This window comes from Mytilus trossulus, chromosome 5 (genome assembly GCF_036588685.1).
Source record: "Mytilus trossulus isolate FHL-02 chromosome 5, PNRI_Mtr1.1.1.hap1, whole genome shotgun sequence".
Classification (NCBI taxonomy): Eukaryota; Metazoa; Mollusca; class Bivalvia; order Mytilida; family Mytilidae; genus Mytilus; species Mytilus trossulus.
The window spans coordinates 83,625,534-83,646,057 of record NC_086377.1 but is presented as its reverse complement, the minus strand read 5'-3'; the positions used below and the strand labels follow the sequence as shown (position 1 = coordinate 83,646,057).

Genomic DNA, 20,524 nt, shown 5'->3' with positions numbered 1-20,524 from the left:
CCAAAAATGGCAAAATTTACTTAAAATTACCAATTCAGGGGCAGCAACCCAACTACGGGTTGTCTGATTTGTCTGAAAATTTCAGGGCAGATAGATCTTGACCTTATGAACAATTTTACCCTGTCAGATTTGCTCTAAATGCTTTGGTTTCAGAGATGTAAGCCAAAATCTACATTTTACCCCTATGTTCTATTTTTAGCTGTGGCGGCCATCTTGATTGGACATATTTTATAGACTAGATACCCCAATGATGATTGTGGCCAAGTTTGGTTAAATTTGGTCCAGTAGTTTCCGAGGAGAAGATATTTGTAAAAGTTAACGACGGACGAAGACACCGGACGACAGATGGCGGACGCGAAGTGATGAAATGTAATGTGGCTACCTTTATTTGAAATGAAATCTATACACAGGTTGACAGCATACTTAATATTTTGTAAAGATGTGCTTTTTGTTTTAATATAAGATTATTACATATTTGCATAAACATGTAAATCAACCTTTCCGCACAGAGGTATGCATTATATACACATAAAAGGAGATGATGTGATGTATATACCTAGGAGATACCAAGCTGATGACACAAAAAATAAGAGACATCCAACAGATGAGAACACAGATTTTAAACATTTGTCTTTCACATATGCCAACATGTATATTAGGCAACAAGCTTGGAATTGTCAACTTACACTGTTAACTGATAACAAATACTACAATGACATTGAAAACTACAGGCCACCGTTTTATTGTAATTTCTTTGTACCAAGTTTGTTTTGTCTCTTATAATCTGTGAATATCTTTTAAAGTAAGACAAGACTATTTACCTTAAGGAAGTCTATCACTTCTTTCTTCTTCTCTTCAGAACAATACTCTGATATTGTTACCAGATCATAAGGAGTCTTACCCTGAAATACAATCAAATAATCTTTCATTAATTATACACATATATATCTTTTATTTCAAAAACTGTAAAACATTAAATAATAGGTAACTGTTGCATAAATTTTACCTATGCAATGCAGAATGTTGTCTTATTTATATATACTTGAAATAAAAACCAGTGAATCTAAACCAACAACAAATATAAAGTGTCATTATAAAGAGATCAATGAATAATTTGAGATTTTGCTGTTAAAGAAATTATTGAATGATTGGTGTAGGGTGTGTGGGTGAAATGTGATAAGATGGATTATAATCAAATGGTAGTTTTGTTAATAGTGTATGATTGGTGTAAGATGTGTTGCTGGAGTATATAATTAAATGGTAGTTTTGTTAGTAGTGTATGATTGGTGTAAGATGTGTTGCCGGAGTATGCTGAGATGGTAGTTTTGATAAAAGTGTATGATTGGTGTAGGGTGTGTTGGTGGAATGTGATTGAATGGTAGTTTTGTTAATAGTGTATAATTGGTGTAAGTTGTATTGGTAGAATGTGATAAGATGGTAGTTTTGTAAACAGTGTATGATTGGTGTAAGATCTGTTGGTGAAATGTGATTAGATGGTAGTAAAGTGTGTTGTTGGAGTATGATTAGATGGTAGTTTTGTTAAATAGTGAATGATTGGTGTGAGGTGCATTAGTTGAATGTGATTAGATGGAAGTAAGATGTGTTGCTGGAGTATGATTAGATGGTTGTTTTGTTAGTAGTTTAGGATTCGTGTTAGGTGTGTTGGTGGAGTATGATGAGATGGCAGTTGTGTCAGTAATGTAGGATTGGTGTTAGGTGTGTTGGTGGAGTATGATGAGATGGTAGATGTGTCAGTAATGTAGGATTGGTGTTAGTTGTGTTGGTGGAGTATGATGAGATGGTTGTTGTATCAGTAATAAGTGTAGGATTGGTGTAGGGTGTGTTGGTAGAGTATCATGAGATGGTTGTTGTGTCAGTAGTGTAGGATTGGTGTTAGGTGTGTTGGTGGAGTATGAGGAGATGGTAGTTGTGTCAGTAGTGTAGGATTGGTGATAGGTGTGTTGGTGGAGTATAATGAGATGGTAGTTGTGTCAGTAATGTAGGATTGGTGTTAGGTGTGTTGGCGGAGTATAATGAGATGGTTGTTGTATCAGTAGTGTAGGATTGGTGTTAGGTGTTTTGGTGGAGTATCATGAGATGGTTGTTGTGTCAGTAGTGTAAGATTGGTGTTAGGTGTGTAGGTGATGTATGATGAGATGGTAGTTGTGTCAGTAATGTAGGATTGGTTTAGGGTGTGTTGGTAGAGTGTCATGAGATGGTTGTTGTGTCAGTAGTGTGGGATTGGTGTTAGGTGTGTTGGTGGAATATGATGAGATGGTAGTTGTGTCAGTAATGTAGGATTGGTGTTAAGTGTGTTGGTGATGTATGATGAGATGGTAGTTGTGCCAGCAATGTAGGATTGGTGTTAGGTGTATTGGTGGAGTATGATGAGATGGTAGTTGTGTCAGTAGCGTAGGATTGGTGTTAGGTGTGTTGGTGGAGTATGATGAGATGGTAGTTGTGTCAGTAGGGTAGGATTGGTGTAGGGTGTATTGGTGGAGTATGATGAGATGATAGTTATGTTAGTAATGTAGGATTTGTGATAGATGTGTTTGTAGAGTATGAGATGGTAGTTGTGTCAGTAGTGTAGGATTAGTGTAAGGTGTACTGGCAGAGTATGATGAGATGGTAGTTGTGTCAGTTATGTAGGATTGGTGTTAGATGTGTTGGTAGAGTATGATGAGATGGCTGTAGTGTCAGTAATGTAGGATTGGTGTTAGGTGTGTTGGTAGAGTATAATGATATGGCTGTAGTGTCAGTAATGTAGGATTGGTGTTAGGTGTGTTGGTGATGTGTGATGAGATGGTAGTTGTATCAGTAGTGTAGGATTGGTGTTAGGTGTGTTGGTGGAGTATGATGAGATGGTAGTTGTGTCAGTAGTGTAGGATTGGTGTTAGGTGTTTTGGTGGATTGTGATGAGATGGTAGTTGTGTCAGTAGTGTAGGATTAGTGTAAGGTGTGTTGGTGGAGTATGATGAGATGGGAGTTGGGTCAGTAATGTAGGATTGGTGTTAGGTGAGTTGGTAGAGTATCATGAGATGGTAGTTGTGTCAGTAGTATATGATTGATGTAGGGTGTGTTGGTAGAGTATCATGAGATGGTTGTTGTGTCAGTAGTGTAGGATTGGTGTTAGTTGTGTTGGTGGAGTATGATGAGATGATAGTAGTGTCAGTAGTATATGATTGATGTAGGGTGTGTTGGTAGAGTATCATGAGATGGTTGTTGTGTCAGTAGTGTAGGATTGGTGTTAGGTGTGTTGGTGGAGTATGATGAGATGGTAGTGGTGTCAGTAATGTTGGATTGGTGTTAGGTGTGTTGATGGAGTATGATGAGATGGTAGTTGTATTAGTAGTATATGATTGATGTAGGGTGTGTTGGTAGAGTATCATGAGATGGTTGTTGTGTCAGTAGTGTGGGATTGGTGTTAGGTGTGTTGGTGGAGTATGATGAGATGGTAGTTGTATCAGTAGTGTAGGATTGGTGTTAGGTGTTTTGGTGGAGTATGATGAGATGGTAGTTGTGTCAGTAATGTATGATTGGTGTTAAGTGTGCTGGTGATGTATGATGAGATGGTTGTTGTATCAGTAGTGTAGGATTGGTATAGGGTGTGTTGGTAGAGTATGATGAGATGGTAGTTGTGTCAGTAATGTAGGATTGGTGTTAAGTGTGTTGGTAGGTTGAGGTCAAGTGAAAACTGTCTGACGGGCATGAGGACCTTGCAAGGTACGCACATACCAAATATAGATATTATAAAAGATAATTTAACATTACAAACATTTTTTTTTTTCAAGTAGTCACTGAACCATGAAAATGAGGTCAAGGACATTGGACATGTGACTCGCGGAAACTTCGTAACATGAGGCATCCATATACAAAGTATGAAGCATCAAGGTCTTCCTCCTTCTAAAATATAAAGCTTTTAAGAAGTTCTTGATCAGTATCCCTATGCCGAGCTTTCTGAGATTAAAGTCGCAGGCTCGACAAAAAATAAACAGTTTTAAGGGGCCTCGCGGGTCTAAATCATTTTTTTAATTTAAAAAAATTGGGGTCACCGTTCATTTACGCTCACAATCTGCCGTCGAAAGAAGTATACATTTTTGTTAATGTCCCTTTTTCTGTTGACCTAATAGGGGAAATAGTTGTAATATCGAAATAAAAAAAGAACTAAATTACAGAAATCGCTTAAATTTTACAGTTATTTAGTTTATGTACAGCTTTTTCAAAAACAACAATAAAAAATATAGGTCACCAATGAGTAAATTTAACATATTTCTATTTTAATGCCAAACAAGAGGCTGTCACAACGACATCGAACCGGATTTATTAACATTTATTTGTGTCCTGGAAATATCACAAGAACCATTACTCCTGAACGGTAAAAGTCAAAATCGTCATTATTGAACTTGACCTATATTTTGTCATCAGTAACAACATATAAAAATTTCAAAAGCTTTGGTTGAATGGTTCATGAGAAAATGCACGGACACGACTGGAAACACCATTTTTCAATCTTTCAAGAACCATAACTCCTGAACGGTAAAAGTCAAAATCGTCATAATTGAACTTGACCTCCATTTTGTCATCAGTAACAACATATTAAATTTGGGAAGCTTTGGAAGAACAGTTCATGCGTAAATGCACGGACATGACTGGAAACTCCATTTTTCAATCTTTCAAGAACCATAACTCCTGAACGGTAAAAGTCAAAATCGTCATTATTGAACTTGACCTCCATTTTGTCATCAGTAACAACATATTAAAATTTGGGAAGCTTTGGAAGAACAGTTCATGCGTAAATGCACGGACATGACTGGAAACTCCATTTTTCAATCTTTCAAGAAACATAACTCCTGAACGGTAAAAGTCAAAATCGCCATTATTGAACTTGACCTTCATTTAGTTGTCAGTAACAACATATTAAAATTTTAAAAGCTTTGGTTGAACGGTTCATGAGTTAATGCAGGGACAACATTTGATTGCCGCCCGCCCGCCCACCGGACTACCCAACCACCCGCCCGCCGTACATCCCCAAATCAATAACCGACATTTTTGTCACAAAAATCCGGTTAAAAATGGCATTTTTGCACCAAAGGGAGATAATTTGGAGCTTTATCAATAATATCTACATTTTAAAAGTCAACTGAGGCCAACAAGAATTGATTTTTTGGAATGATTCTTGTACCATAATGATAAAGTAATAACTACTTAAGGTAATAAATGAAATTTGTAATGAAAAATTTTTGTTAAAATTTTTTTCTGAAAATCTTATACCCGTGAGCCTCCTTAAAAAAACTGTGTTCATCCATTAAGTGTATTAATAAAAAGGTGTGTCCCTCCATGTTAAAGTTACGCACAGGCTGATTTCTTCATATTTAGTTTAACCTGTTTATTATAAAGGTATTTCATCATAAACTTAGAAGCTGTACTTTATTATATTTTATCTGCAGCTGTTTACCCTCAACTATATGACTATTGTATTTGTATTTATATTGTAATTGTACTTTCTCTGTTGACTTGTATTTAGTTTTTAGAGAATAAAATAACTATCTATCTAATAAGAATAAAACGGAATGTTACCTCCAATGTTTTCACCCAAGGACTGCATCCTTGATCTATTAAACATTTTGTAACATCAATCTGTCCCCTCTCAGCAGCAAGATGTAAAGCTGTTTGTCCGTTCTATAACAATATAAAAATATAAACATGTTATTGGTGTGTGATAAAAAAATCATGAGAGGAGTCAAACAATTTACCAAATGTAAGAAATATAACATCGGGTAAGAAAATATCCAATTATATTTGTGTATAAACTATTAAATGGTAGATTAAGATATAAATTCAATGTATATTTTCTGATTCAGTGAAACAAAACAGGTAAAAAAATAGTAAACTGTCAATTATATAAGTGTAACAAGTCAAATAATAGCAACCCTCACTTTATATAAGTCTCACAAGTAATTGTTGTCCATTTAACATGTAGGATATACACTGCAAAAGTCACAAAGTCTGAAAAGACCAGTTTTTGTCTGAATTTGCATGAATTTTTACTTGACATTCTTAATTTGTCTGCATAATTTTTAAAAATTCTTGACATAGTATTAGTTTGTCTAAAAAGGTTCTTGATTTTTCTTGACAAGTGTCTTGACAGTATTAACATTGTCTTAAAATTTTTCAACACTTCCTGTATCATCTGATAAGAGTCTGGATTAGTCTCGACCAATTCTTGACTGTCTCAAATTTGTCTCGATCTGTCTTGACATATTCTTGACATTCTTAATAATGTCTGAATATGTCTTGACACATTCTTGACAGTATTAAATATGTCTTGACACTATCTCAACAATATAAATTTCGCCTGAAATGTGTACAGACTTATTCTGCACGGTTTATGACATCTTTGGGGTTTTTGTGGCTAAAAAAAGAGAAAGGGGGGGGGGTCATATTTTTTCTCATCTTGATTCAAACTCTTTTTTTTTTTTGGATCAACCCAAAAACATTTTTTATTCAAATTTTGGTGTTGAATTTTTAAATTTTTATCAACAAAAATTTGTGATAACTCCTTTCAAAGGAAAATAATGTTTAGATCTATATTATGTATGTATGTTTGAGACCAATGAAATCATTGATTGAAAATTATAAAATTCAACACTCAAATTTGAATAAAAAATTGAAATCATTGAAGGGACCCATCAGTATCCTTTTTTTTTATTATTATTCCTGGAGAAGATAAGAATTTTCTTTTAATCTTTGGAATCATTATGGCAGGTCAACTGATAATTTGTATGGCTGCTAACAGGTAAATCAGTAATTTCTATTCGACAGTTGCGTGTATTCTGGGGTGTGTAATACCTTAATTTTATGGTGAACATCCTGTCCATGTGTAATACCACATTATTTACCATATTAACATTGGATATTATGAATGTAGAGTGAAATATGTCTACCATATGATTGGCTTTAATCATTTAATTAATAAGATTTAGGAATCAAAATTTGTATTTAAAAAAAAAACACATTTAAATTGTTTTATACATTAGATTTCATAGCCATATTTGCATTTGTGAAACTATTTATATACCCACATTTTCAATGAAATTACATGCCCAACTTTCATATTTGTTGTGAGAAGTGTACCTTAAAATAACAGTATATTACGTAAAAAGTAATACAGATTAAAGTTATATTATGAATATTGGTCATGATTTGTAAAACTCAGAACTGTCAAGTAAATTTAAGACACAATTCAAATGTTCAGAATATGTCAAGCCATACTGAGAAAGAATAAGAATGTCGAGAATATGTCGAGAAATTTTTAGACAGTATTCAAATGTCAAGAATTTGTCAAGAAATTTTAAGAGCATATTCAGAATGTCAAGCATATATCGAGTAAATTTCATACAAATTTGATATAAATGAGAATTTGTCAAGAAAAATTAAGACACGAGTCATACTTTTGGAGAATGTCAAGTAAAAGTTTATGCAAATCAAGACAAAAACTGGTCTTTTCAGACTTTTTGACTTTTGTAGTGTATAAACAACATGATTTTATGTTGATTCAGTAGAATGATCAAAGTTGAAAAAAAAAAAATACTTTTTTCAAGAAACATTAAAAGGAGTAATATTTTCTGATTCAGTACGAAGAGACAAGAAAAATAAGACCCCACTTTATATAATTCTGTCAAGTATTTGTTATTTTTAAAGATGTTTTACATTAGATTTGTAGAAATAACATTATCTGATTAAAGATGTTAACACAACTTGCTCTCTTAACTTTTCATTAAAATCAGATGTTTACAAAATAATTTTTCGTCAAGAAACAAATAAAACCTTTACTATCTGATTCAGTTCTGTGTTACGAATAAAATGAGGCCCCAGTTTATATAATTCTAACAAATATTTGTTGTCTATTAAACCTGTCTGATTAACAACATGATTTTGTGTAGATTCTGTATAAAGTGATGTTTGGTCAGAGTAAGATGATTATATCTATCATTACGTTGGATGTAGTTTCTAACTGACTGCCGTGAGTGACCAGGTAAGTCACCACCTCCAGGTGTCCTCACGCAGCTGCCAACATTAATGGTGTCCTTACCCACTGTAATATCAACATATAACATACATCAAAACTTATGTCATAAACTGGACAATGTTGTGTAATAAATATAAACAAAATATATATCACATGAATCAGTGGTCAAAACTGAATAAAATGACCAGTCACACTTTTATTTATATTCTACATAAACAACAAATAAACAACATGTTTTATTGTGAGATGTCAGAACTTCCATCAGAACTGTCAGGTTAAAAACAAACTTTTTTCTAGAAACATAAACAATATTTATATCAATGGACTCAGCTGGACAAGACAATTAAAATGAGACCCCACTTTATATAATTCTAACAAATATTTGTTGTCCATTAAATCTGTCTGATTAACAATGATTAAGAAGAATGACAAAAGTGAAAAAAAATTTTTTTTTCAATAAACATTAAAATGGGTTATATTTTCTGATTCAGTAAGAAGAGACAAGAAAAATAAGACCCCACTTTATATAATTCTGTCAAGTATTTGTTATTTTTAAAAGATGTTTAACATTAAATCTGTAGAATTAACATTACCTGACTAAAGATGTTTACACAACTTGTTCTCATAAATTTCTCATTAAAATCAGATGTTTACAAAATAATTTTTCGTCAGGAAACAAAATTAATCCTTTACTATCTGATTCAGTTCTGTGTTACGAATACAATGAGACCCCACTTTATATAATTCTAACAAATATGTGTTGTCCATTAAACCTGTCTGATTAACAGTATTTTGTGTCTGTTCAAAATAATGATCAAAGTTTTGTGGTGAGTATAAGGGTTATATAGCAATGGTGAATGTTTGTGGTGAGTATAAGGGTAATATAGCAATGGTGTATGTTTGTGGTGAGTATAAGGGTAATATAGCAATGGTGTATGTTTGTTGTGAGTATAAGGGTAATATAGCAATGGTGTATGTTTGTTGTGAGTATAAGGGTAATATAGCAATGGTGTAAGTTTGTGGTGAGTATAAGGGTAATATAGCAATGGTGTATGTTTGTTGTGAGTATAAGGGTAATATAGCAATGGTGTAAGTTTGTGGTGAGTATAAGGGTAATATAGCAATGGTGAATGTTTGTGGTGAGTATAAGGGTAATATAGCAATGGTGTATGTTTGTGGTGAGTATAAGGGTAATATAGCAATGGTGTATGTTTGTTGTGAGTATAAGGGTAATATAGCAATGGTGTATGTTTGTGGTGAGTATAAGGGTAATATAGCAATGGTGAATGTTTGTAGTGAGTATAAGGGTAATATAGCAATGGTGTAAGTTTGTGGTGAGTATAAGGGTAATATAGCAATGGTGAATGTTTGTGGTGAGTATAAGGGTAATATAGCAATGGTGTATGTTTGTGGTGAGTATAAGGGTAATATAGCAATGGTGTATGTTTGTTGTGAGTATAAGGGTAATATAGCAATGGTGTATGTTTGTGGTGAGTATAAGGGTAATATAGCAATGGTGAATGTTTGTAGTGAGTATAAGGGTAATATAACAATGGTGTATGTTTGTGGTGAGTATAAGGGTAATATAGCAATGGTGAATGTTTGTAGTGAGTATAAGGGTAATATAGCAATGGTGTATGTTTGTGGTGAGTATAAGGGTAATATAGCAATGGTGTATGTTTGTTGTGAGTATAAGGGTTATATAGCAATGGTGTATGTTTGTGGTGAGTATAAGGGTAATATAGCAATGGTGTATGTTTGTGGTGAGTATAAGGGTTATATAGCAATGGTGTATGTTTGTGGTGAGTATAAGGGTTATATAGCAATGGTGTATGTTTGTTGTGAGTATAAGGGTAATATAGCAATGGTGTATGTTTGTGGTGAGTATAAGGGTTATATAGCAATGGTGTATGTTTGTGGTGAGTATAAGGGTAATATAGCAATGGTGTATGTTTGTGGTGAGTATAAGGGTAATATAGCAATGGTGTATGTTTGTGGTGAGTATAAGGGTAATATAGCAATGGTGTATGTTTGTGGTGAGTATAAGGGTAATATAGCAATGGTGTATGTTTGTGGTGTGTATAAGGGTAATATAGCAATGGTGTATGTTTGTGGTGTGTATAAGGGTAATATAGCAATGGTGTATGTTTGTGGTGTGTATAAGGGTAATATAGCAATGGTGTATGTTTGTGGTGAGTATAAGGGTAATATAGCAATGGTGTATGTTTGTGGTGTGTATAAGGGTAATATAGCAATGGTGTATGTTTGTGGTGTGTATAAGGGTAATATAGCAATGGTGTATGTTTGTGGTGTGTATAAGGGTAATATAGCAATAGTGTATGTTTGTTGTGAGTATAAGGGTAATATAGCAATGGTGTATGTTTGTGGTGAGTATAAGGGTAATATACCAATGGTGTATGTTTGTGGTGAGTATAAGGGTAATATACCAATGGTGTATGTTTGTGGTGAAGAACTGCAATAAGCCAATAAGCCATGTTTATTTTTCTCAAGTTATTTGTAACTTGTTTGTGATGAATGTAATAATGTCATTGCTATGTCACATGTTGGTTTTGAGGTAAAGGGTGTCACTGATATGTCACATGTTGGTTTTGAGGTAAAGGGTGTCACTGATATGTCACAAGCTGGTGTTGAGGTAAAGGGTGTCATTGCTATGTCACATGTTGGTGTTGAGTATAAGAGTGTCATTGTTATGTCATATGTTGGTGTTGACTATAAGAGTGTCATTGCTATGTCACATGTTGGTGTTGAGGTAAAGGGTGTCACTGATATGTCACAAGCTGGTGTTGAGGTAAAGAGTGTCATTGCTATGTCAAATGTTGGTGTTGAGTATAAGAGTGTCATTGCTATGTCACATGTTGGTGTTGACTATAAGAGTGTCATTGCTATGTCACATGTTGGTGTTGACTATAAGAGTGTCATTGCTATGTCACATGTTTGTGTTGAGGTAAAGGGTGTCACTGATATGTCATAAGCTGGTGTTGAGGTAAAGAGTGTCATTCCTATGTCACATGTTGGTGTTGAGTATAAGAGTGTCATTGCTATGTCACATGTTGGTGTTGACTATAAGAGTGTCATTGCTATGTCACATGTTGGTGTTGAGGTAAAGGGTGTCATTGATATGTCACAAGCTGGTGTTGAGGTAAAGAGTGTCACTGCTACGTCACATGCTGGTGTTGACTATAAGAGTGTCCTTGCTATGTCACATGTTGGTGTTGAGGTAAAGGGTGTCATTGATATGTCACAAGCTGGTGTTGAGGTAAAGAGTGTCATTGTTATGTCACATGTTGGTGATGAGTATAAGAATGTCATTGCTATGTCATATGTTAGTGTTGAATATAAGAGTGTCACTGCTATGTCACATGTTGGTATTGAGTATAAGAGTGTCATTGCTATGTCACATGTTGGTGTTGAGGTAAAGAGTGTCATTGTTATGTGACATGGTGGTGTTGATTATAATAGTGTCATTGCTATGTCACATGTTGATGTTGACTATAAGAGTGTCATTGCTATGTCACATGTTGGTGTTGAGGTAAAAAGTGTCATTGCTATGTCACATGGTGGTGTTGAGCATATGAGTGTCATTGCTATGTCACATGTTAGTGTTGACTATAAGAGTGGCATTGCTATGTCACATGTTGGTGTTGAGTATAAGAGTGGCATTGCTATGTCACATGTTGGTGTTGACTATAAGAGTGTCATTGCTATGTCATATGTCAGTGTTTACTATAAGAGTCACATGTTGGTGTTGACTATAAGAGTGTCATTGCTATGTCACATGTTGGTGTTGAGCATATGAGTGTCTTGCTATGTCACATGTTTATGTTGAGGTAAAGAGTGTCATTGTTATGTCACATGTTGGTGTTGACTATAAGAGTGTCATTGCTATGTCACATGTTAGTGTTGAGTATAAGAGTGTCATTGCTATGTCACATGTTGGTGTTTACTATCAGAGTGTCATTGCTATGTCACATGTTGGTTTTTACTATAAGAGTGTCATTGCTATTATGTCACATGTTGGTGTTCAGGTAAACAGTGCCATTGCTATGTCAAAAGTTGATGTTGAGGTAGAGTGTCATTGGTATGTCACATGTCGGTGTTGAGGTAAAGAGTGTCATTGCTATGTCACATGTTGCTGTTGACTATAAGAGTGTCATTGCTGTCAGATTTTGGTGTTGACTATCAGAGTGTCATTGCTATGTCAAAGTTGGATTTGACTACAAGAGTGTATAAAAAAGAAGATGTGTTATGATTGCCAATGAGACAACTATCCACAAAAGACCAAAATGACACAAACATTAACAATTATAGTTCACCGTACGGCCTTCAACAATGAGCAAAGCCCATACCGCATATAGTCAGCTATAAAAGGCCCCTATAAGACAATGTAAAACAATTCAAGCGAGAAAACTAACGGCCTTATATATGTAAAAAATGAACGAAAAACAAATATGTAACACATAAACAAACGACAACCACTGAATCGCAGGCTCCTGACTTGGGCCAGGCACATCATTGCTATGTCACACGTTGGTGTTGATGTAAACAGTGTCATTGCTATTTCAAATGTTGGTGTTGAGGTAGAGTGTCATTGGTATGTCACATGTTGGTGTTGACTATAAGAGTGTCATTGTTATGTCACATGTTGATGTTGGCTATAAGAGTGTCATTGCTATGTCACATGTTGGTGTTGACTGTAAGAGTGTCATTGCTATGTCACATGTTGGTGTTGACTATAAGAGTGTCATTGCTATGTCACATGTTGGTGTTGACTATAAGAGTGTCATTGCTATGTCACATGTTGGTGTTGACTATAATAGTGTCATTGCTATGTCACATGTTGGTGTTGAGCATAAGAGTGTCATTGCTCTGTCACATGTTGTATGATCAGGTGTCACATGTCATGTTCAGTACAGGAGTAGTAAATGCATGTTGTATGATCAGGTGTCACATGTCATGTTCAGTACAGGAGTGGTAAATGAATGTTGTATGATGTGGTGTCACGTGTCATGTTCAGTACAGGAGTGGTAAATGAATGTTGTATGATCAGGTGTCACATGTCATGTTCAGTACAGGAGTGGTAAATGCATGGTGTATGATCAGGTGTCACATGTCATGTTTAGTACTGGAGTGGTAAATGCAGGTTTTATGATCAGGTGTCACATGTTATGTTCAGTACATAAGTGGTTAATATATGTTGTAGAATCAGGTGTCATATGACATGTTTAGAACAGGGGTGGTCAACGAAAGTTGTATAATCAGGTGTCATGTCTCAAGTCATGGTCATGCAAGATTTGTTTTTTGTGTAGAATACTATATATATTATCTGTAATAAAGTAAATCCCAATATTTCAGTCGTATACAGTTATGAAGTATCAGACAGCAACTCTTTGACATACAAACTGGAGTGGTACTCATCAGTGTAATGAAGTAAATCACAATATATCATAATACTATGTTTCTTAATATTTTGAAGACAAGAGTATTTGCAATACATAGAATGTACACTGAACATCACTGAACACTAACAAGGGCAGTGTTTAACTGATCCACATTATAGGTACTATTATATAGTCTTCGCAATGAACTGTTAAATCTACAGGCCCGGAGATCAATTTTTGAAAATTTTTGGTTAGATTCTGTTGGCCTGTAGATATGATGTTTACAGGCCCGAGAGCAATTTTACAAGCCTGGGCTGCCATTCAGCGTTTATACTATATAATAAATATCTGTAAATGTGTTAAACATTTTACTTTACTTACACCATCTCTAAATTCCAAGTTAGCTCCGTTCTTTACACATAATTCTACCTCTTTTATATTCCCCTCCACTGCAGCTGTAAGAAGTTTCTGTAATCAAAACAAAGCTTTTACATTTTCCTCTAGAACATACAAATGTATTATAAATGTAATAATTGATTTTAACAAGCTACATTTTTACATTTTCAACCATTCAACAGTTTATACCAAATACAGTGATTACCAAGAAGGAGTGAAATTGTTGTCTATAATTTCAGATTTTTTTTTTAGAAAAGTCTGTAGACAATTGTATTATGCATCAGTTTTGAGATCAGCTAAAGTTTTTGTTGAGGTTTGTGTTGCTCAGTTTTTAGTTTGCTATGTAATGTTTTGAATATAAAAAGAAGATGAGACAATTCTACAAAATAGACAAAATGACACAGAAAATAACAACTATAGGTCACTGTACAGCCTTCAACAATGATCAACGCCAATATGACATAGTCAGCTATAAAAGGCCCTGAAATGACTAATGTAGACTGTTGAATTTTGATTGTTTTTCATTTTTTTCCATGGCGGTCAGATTCTCTTCGACTTTAAGAGTTGTGAATGTCCTACAATATCTTACGTTTCTTTTTTTTTTGTCTCCTGGAATTTTGTATATTGAAATTCTGTTCACTGTAGTCATTTTGATTTCTCCTGTTCTCCCCCCGAGAATACACCTGACACTGACTGACTCTGAGAACACTACACACCTGTATCTTTATGTACAGTTTATAGATAACATATGTCACATGACATAGGTCACATGACACTGACTTTTGAGAAGAAAAACTTACCTCATCCCAACTTGCCATTATATCCTGTAAAAGAAAATGAAATCATTGTATATTTATTAAAATAAGGAGATATGATTACCAATGAGACAACTATCCACTTAAGTTCAAATGAAGTGGATGTAAGCAATTATAGGCAATGGTACGGCCTTCAACAATAAGAACAAGCGGCTGTCAAGTGACAGCAAACTGGATTTTCCTGCATAGGTCGAACCCTGAACAGTGGAAAAAGTATGGACACAACATTTTAGCCTAAAACAGCTCTGAATTTGGACTCTGATTGAATATTTATAATAGATTATTTTCTAATTAAGAGGGAATGCCACGAACCATCAAGCTTCCTCCCTAAAATTTATTGAAAGTACATTTTTAATTAAAAATGAAAATGATATTTGCAAATCTGACACACAAACAGGATCATGTAAAAAAATAAACATTAACACACACAGCAAAAATGAATTACCACATAACAACTGTGACATCTACCTTCATAACACACATGACTTTAAAAAAAAGTCAAAAAGAAATGTTGATGTTATCATTACTCAGGTCAGGAACACTACCTTATATGGAATTAGCATACTTATGTTCTCGCACGTGTAATTGTTTATTTACGTGTGACGCAATTTATTGTTACCTGTTTTTTTTTACCAATCCACTAAATGAGCAACAATTAATGCATTATCGACTACTACGTGTTTACAATCAACCAAGAACACGTGCTACTTACTTAAATACCACACATTTTGTCGAGCAATGCGGGATTAACAATTTCGCTTAGTTTTTCATTTTTTGTATCCACATTTATTGTTCGTGATATAAAGTATTCGTTCCATGCTCAGATTAATGATGAGTTCTTTCTATGCGAATAAAAAGTGTTTGATTTACCAGATATATAGCTATTCAAGTGTTTGATGATGACATGCAGAATTCATGTATTTGTCCACCAGACAGCAACGAAACAACAGTGAAAAACACAATTACACATCAGACAAACATACAAGTGTAAAGTTAGCCGTCGATTACAGCCGATGCTAATATTCATGCGTGCAGAAACTTTCGTATAGATAGTTAAAGAGAAATGTGTGATCCATGAATTTTGTGTTCATACAAAAGACGAAGACTAAGAGCTTGTCAAGTATCTGATGGGGTCACTAAACTTTTTGAGTTTAAAAATATATATTGCGCCTTCTTTTATGTTTAAAAAGTAATTTAAATCGAGGAAAAAATGTGTTAATATATTTGTCTTTAAAAGACAATAGCGTATAATCATCAATCGTGGCCATTAATAGCCAACTATACGGTATGGGGTTTTCTCATTGTTGAAGGCGTTACAGTTGCCTATCATTACTTATATCCACTTTATTTGTGCTTAAGCATGTTAAGTGGATAGTTGTCCCATTTGGCAATCATAACCCATCTCCTTATTCATGTTATTTTTGTATATAAACATCCCTCAGAAGTTTGGGTTTCCATTATAAAGTATTTACATACATGACAGTGTTTACAAAAAAGTATTGATTTTTGACATATTTCAGTATTTGGCACTTTCAAACTGTTCCCTTTGCTCTGACGGTAGTGGAAAACAACTGTTGTTTCATATGGTTTTCATCTTTTCTAAGATTTTTTTTCAAATGGAGATATTAGATTTTTTTTAAATTTTTAACGGACTCGGACTCGAACATTTGTCAATCTTAATAAAATCAGTAATGATGTTATCCATGTTTATGTTCGACAACGTGGGAAATTTGATATCATGCAGGGGTTAAACATTTTTGTTACAGCTAACTAGCCCAGGACTTATTGGCAGCAGGATTTTACTAGCCCTGTTGGAAGAACTGCTAGTCCATCAAAACTGACCTGCTAGCCCTAGCTATATATAGTATGCCTTAAAAATCAAGAGTTTGCTGCATAATACAAAGTGGGTGTCCTTTGTTTTGAAGGAGACATTATACACTGTATTTAAAAAAATTTGTTGATCTGTAATTTATTCTTTTGGTGCTTAACCTAACTTACTCAGGAGCCTGTAATTCAGTGGTTGTCGTTTGTTTAGGTGTTACATATTTGTTTTTCATTCATTTTTTTTCATAAAGGAGGCCGTTAGTTTTCTCGTTTGAATTGTTTTACATTGTCATGATTGTCTTATCGGGGCCTTTTATAGCTGACTGTGCGGTATGGGCTTTGCTCATTGTTGAAGGCCGTTCGGTGACCTATAGTTGTTAATGTTTGTGTCATTTTGGTCTTTTGTGGATAGTTGTCTCATTGGCAATCATACCACATCTTCTTTTTTATATTAGTTGTTCCCACATTCAAAGCAGACTTTTTATTTGCGTGCTTGGGCAACTAACGGCAATATTCACAGAGCATCGTCTGTTTTTTTCCTCAGCAACAGCCAACCTTGCCAGGGGAATCATTGTGTCCCAGTTCTGCCAACTTTTTAGGAAGTGAATGTGTGATTTTTTGGCCAAATTGTAAAGAGAAAAAAACAATAGATCAAAGGAAAATGCCGCCAAATAAGCATGAACATGTGCGAGTCTCGCGCTAAAGACTTGGCAGCCCTTCTGTCCTGGACACTATAAATTTTTTTTTCCGCGACTTTTCCCTGTCGTATTTAGCATTTTTGGGGGATGAATTTTCAGCCTGGTTACTCCTTTCATCTACCGTTTTTCGTTTTGAAACTGACGAAGTTCCTGGGGTTCCCGTACTAAAAAATTAAAAAATATTTTGTTGCATGGTTTCGTGCTCAAGAGCTGTGCAACAAGACAGGTCAATACCAATCAATACCTCATACCCCCAAATACCGTTAATTGAAAATCTTGGCACGATAAGCAATGTACAATACCCCAAGCCATGGTATGAGAAATCGATATTTAAAGTACAAGAATTGCAATCAACACATGATACCAGGCCACCAGACATGCCAGAGTTATTTGTTCTATTTTTATAATATGTACAACCCAGTTCAAATTCTTGAAATCCCAGATGATAGAATAGCGATGAAGGGATTTTTCACTTTCTATTTTGGAAACGTCAAGAATTTTTTGTTACTAGTCCGTCGGGCATATCGGATTACACATTTTAATTGCCCGAGGCGTAAATGATCTAGTCCTGGGCGTCGGGCTAGTGGATTGTTTAACCCCTGAATATGTTTTGTGAAAATTGCACCGTTACACCTAAACCTACTATATTTCTTTTATGCATTGGATATAAAAATTTCTATTTTTGTATATAAAATAAGGCCGGTTTTTTTATGTTATTTTACACAAATAATTTTTGGTCACTTTAAAGCTTACTTTTCAGCAACAAACCTATGATTGCTTACTTTACTAGATTGTGTATTGAATGGAAAGATGTCTCAATTGGCACTCATACATCATAGTCGTATTTCTAACTTAATCATGTTAATAGGTAATATTGCACCCACTATGATCCAGAGGATTTATATAATCGGATATATATTGCACAGGACAGCAGCCGAACGATAAACATACCTATGACGGACTCTGCTGTTGTCTGTTCTATAGTCGGGTTGTTGTCTCTTTGACACATTCCCAATTTCAAATGAATTTTCATTCTCAATTTTATGCATCGAGTGAAGAAACTATACAAAATATGTTAAGCTATTTACCGTCCGAGCTTTAATAACACTTATTTTTAGCATACTGAATATTATGATGTTCAGATCCTGATAAAAAGTTTACACATCCAGTACATATAATATAGAAGTGTTTCTGTGCCAGTTTTTGTGTTTTTCGAGGCAGAAATGTTTTTGGAATGACATTATATATGTTTTAAAGAGATTACAAAATTTTCATACTTGACAGTAATCATTTCATACGAAATTTCACGGTTTCAAGTCGTGAAATTATTGCACAGGTACAATGCATAACAATGGAAAAAAACCTGTTTAACTACTTTTACAAGACGAGAAAGACTGTTGAACAGTGAAGCTCGTAAGCAATACTTTTTTCAATCTGAGCATGCAAACTGAAGATTATGTAATTTTAAAGAAACGTGTTAAAGTAAAGTCCCTTACTTATTACAATACAATTAAATACCCAAAGTGAAATCTGTTGGTACGAGTTCTACAACCGTCAATATGGGAGTACATGTGGGTCTTCGTCAAACTGTTATTGCAACTTCAGCATGTTATTGTTAAGTCTGTCTGCAAGGCCTTAATGCCACTTTATATTCATACCCCTTCTACCACCAGTCAATCAGAATCTGAAAAAAAGTTTTAAAATTTAAAACATGTAAACAGATTAAACAAAATAGAGAATGGAACAAGGAATGTGTGAAAGAGACAACAACCCAATCAGAGAGCAGAGACAGCCAAAGGCCAACAATGGGTCATCAACACAGCGAGAAAATTCCGCACCCAGAGGCACACTTGATCTGGCCCCTAAAGGCTAAACAATAATGATTACTAGTTCAGCAAAGTATAATGTAAAGGCAAATATGTTTGTTATTTGTAAAATTAATCATAAATATTTTAATTTTTAGTGGCCTCTAGGGAAGGAACTCTTGAAACTGTGCGCAGAAACTAAATGCATAGCCATGATAACTAATTTTTGAATTAAATTAATAATTTTTCATTAACCATGGTAAATCAATGAGACGAGGCTTTTAAGGGATAAACTTAGATGTTATAACAAGGCTTAGTTATTTAAGGCATGTAACTTACTATATATGAGAAACTTGGGAATTACTGGGAAGCTTGCGCAGAACCTCATTACATGCTCTGATCATTATTTCTTACAATAAATTAAAATACATTGTAATTAAGCATGTATATGTCTGAGCAAATGCTTTGGAGTGATGAAGAGAAGCTGTAATAACACCCTTTAGTTATTACAGACATACATGTACTTTTTCTGTAATAACATAGGTGTACTATGCATGATTGGAAACTATGAACTGTTATATCTTTCTATACGCAGCTACATTAAGGACGCAATTTTGTAAATTTGACGAAAAAAGGGGGGTGAAAACGGAATTGTCAGAATCGGCTTAATGTCAAATATTTCATAGTCGTACATGGACAAAAACGAAAGGCCGTCTGATTTCTCATCACTGAACATAAAAATATGACCCCGTGACCCTAACACTGTCACGTGACATGCCATTTTCATATGTTAAAACTGTCGTCTGTATTTGGCTCGAGCACAACCTTTTACCCTTCACCATTCTCATCCAAATTTTAACAATAGGTTAAGCAACTACCAGTGTCACTTAAAAGTGCTGGGGGTCAGAACAGTTTGTTAAAAATGTTTTTTTAGAATGATTTTACGTCTTTGAAGGTCAAATTCCGTGATTTTGTCATCTTTGCTTACCTCGTATGACTCTCAGAAACAAAATTGGAGAAACCCCCAGCAAGATTCATGATCGTATTTAAATTCTTAAAATAATTTTCCTCAGTTGGTGGCATTTGTTTGAGATTAAAAGGTTGTGCTAGGTCAAAATATTGAAAATTTAACGAAAATTCTATTGTCGGCAATATTTTAAAGCGCAACAAAGATAACGATTTTGAATCGGTACCGGGGAAAGCGAGGGTTGTTTCCGCGCTTAATGAGAGATGATATAATACGTTTTTTAAATATAAAAGCCGGTGTTTTTAAAATTTATAAGAATATTTGCACTTTGTGTGAGTGAATAAAAGTACTCAAGATATATAAGATGTGTCCGTTTTTATTTATGGGACCTTATATTGATTAACTAAAAACGGCAAAGCTTTCAATCTACATGTATCTGCAATGATCATGTTAAATACAAATTTTGTCAACATGTGACTTTTCATTTTAAAAGAACCTATAATCTTTAAACTTAACAAGATACATTTAAGTGTATACAATGTACCATGTATACTCTGATATATCTGAAAAAAAATTGCAAGCATAATATTC

General features: G+C 34.4%; 1 protein-coding gene and 1 long non-coding RNA gene across 2 annotated transcripts in view; both read right to left on the bottom strand.

The window, feature by feature from the left end:
* The window catches only part of LOC134719215 (uncharacterized), a 347,702-nt gene that overhangs the window by 16,176 nt on the left and 311,002 nt on the right, over positions 1 to 20,524 (bottom strand). The window lies entirely within an intron of this gene.
* LOC134717509 (uncharacterized) lies at positions 13,809 to 18,836 on the bottom strand. The gene is made up of 3 exons (XR_010107356.1): positions 18,680 to 18,836; positions 14,625 to 14,648; positions 13,809 to 13,896 (listed from the first exon to the last, which is right to left on the bottom strand). It is a non-coding gene; the product is annotated as an uncharacterized LOC134717509 (long non-coding RNA).